General features: G+C 44.0%; 1 pseudogene; it reads left to right on the forward strand.

Moving 5' to 3' along the window:
- Window positions 1–784: 784 nt before the first annotated feature.
- LOC102844091 lies at window positions 785–1,150 on the forward strand (annotated as a pseudogene).
- Window positions 1,151–1,874: the final 724 nt, after the last annotated feature.

The following is a 1,874-nucleotide window of genomic DNA, read 5'->3' on the forward strand; positions in this document are numbered from 1 at the left end:
GAACGCTGAGCTCTGAGGAGATTTCAGTTCCAACTCCAGTCCTATATTATCAGCGTTTCTTAATTTGGACTCCAAGGTGTGCTTTGGAGGTGGATTGGTGAAGCCCTTTCAAACTGTAGGTGATATGGGCATAGATGGTAAAGTTAGTCTATGTTTAAGGAATTGTGCCTCCAACCAAAGGTTCAAAGTTCTAATCCACTTCCTGTTCTATGGGAGAAAGAAGGCAATCTTCTCTGAAAACTGGCTGGAGGGTCATGACAGTTATGAGTCACTTCCATATAGATAGCAATGAGTGAGTTATTGTTCTTGTATTAGGTGCTGTTAAGTCAAGCCTGACTCAAGGAACGCTGACCTGTTTTGTGTCATCTTCATCATCTCTGACACACTTGAGCCCAGGGCTGTAGTCACTAGTCAGTCCATCTGGTTGAGGGTCTTCCTCTCTTTCACTGAACCTCCAGCTTTGCAAGCATGATGTCCCTTTCCAAGGAATAGCTTTTCCTAACAACATGCCTAAGAAAGGAAGACTCTTAATGAGATGGATGACTGCCACAGTGGGCTCGAGTGTGTCAGACATTGCGAGGATGGCACAGAACAGGACAGGGTTCAGAAATGTTGTTTATAGGGTCCTTATGAGTCTTACTCAACTCAATGGCACCTAAAAACAACAACAAGCAACGTGCTCAAAGTATGAAATACGAAGCTTAGTCACCTTTGCCTCTAAGGAAGTGGACAGAAAAATGGGACTTGTACTTTAAAAAAACAATTATCTGCTTCTGTAGTGGAAATGGCGGCGGCGGCTGCAATTTGGGGGAGCCAGGTAAAACTAGCCTTGCGGGAGATTCGCATCCACTTATGTCAACGCTCAGTCGGCAGTCAGGGCGTCAGGGACTTCATAGAAAAAAAGTACATGGAGCAGAAAAAGGCGAATCCTGACCTACCCATCCTAATCCACGAGTGCTCCGGTGTACAACCTAAGCTCTGGGCCCGCTATGCATTTGGCCAAGAGAAGAATGTCTCTTTGAACAACTTCAGTGCTGTTCAAGTAACCAGAGCAGTGGAGAACGTGCTACGTGCTATGTGGCAAAGTGTGAAACCTCAACTGATATTTAAAAGGAGCAGTCCAAGCCAGGGCTCTACCGAACTGCGTACAGTATGGCAAAACATGTTATTCTGTTCTCTATAAAGCTCGTGCTATAAAATGGTAAAAAAACAAAACAAAACAAAAACATTTATCACAGTATTTGCTTGCTGTGTGATTGAGTATCAGAGAGTTTTGAAAAATGACTGTCCTCTATAAGCTCATCAGAGCTGATGGAATTGATTTGACTTTTCACGGCTCAGAAATGTTATGTCCCTTAATGCTGGAATAGCAGATCAACTTGGCATTCTTGCTGCCTTAGGACTCAAAAACAATTCTGGCACTTACTTCCACAAAGGTTAAACATAGGTGACAGCGGTCAAGAAATCAAAAGAGGGTGATGGGAGAGTTAAGGCATAAGAAAGATTCAGTAGGGATTGGAAACAGAGCATGGCCTGTATCAGATGCACCCTAGTTTCCAGAGAGACACCATTGCTCTTCGGTACTTTGGAGAGGTCCCTAACAGCAGACTTTCCCATGGCAATAAACCTTTTAATTTCCTGGCTACTGGTTCCAAGAATGCTGACTGTGGAGACAAGCAAACTAAAGCTGTGAACAATCTAAATCTCTTCACCATCCATCCTGATTCTTCCAATTGGCCCAGTGGTGAGAATCTTTATCTTCCTGACATTGAGCCTCAATCCATCTTAGAGGTGCAGTCCTTGACCCTCTGCAGCAAGCATTTCAGGTCCTCCTCAATTTCAGCAAGCAGGGTTGTGTCATCTGCATAACACAG

Source organism: Elephantulus edwardii, unplaced genomic scaffold (assembly GCF_000299155.1).
Source record: "Elephantulus edwardii isolate Elephantulus edwardi_28Jun2011 unplaced genomic scaffold, EleEdw1.0 scaffold01564, whole genome shotgun sequence".
NCBI lineage: Eukaryota > Metazoa > Chordata > Mammalia > Macroscelidea > Macroscelididae > Elephantulus > Elephantulus edwardii.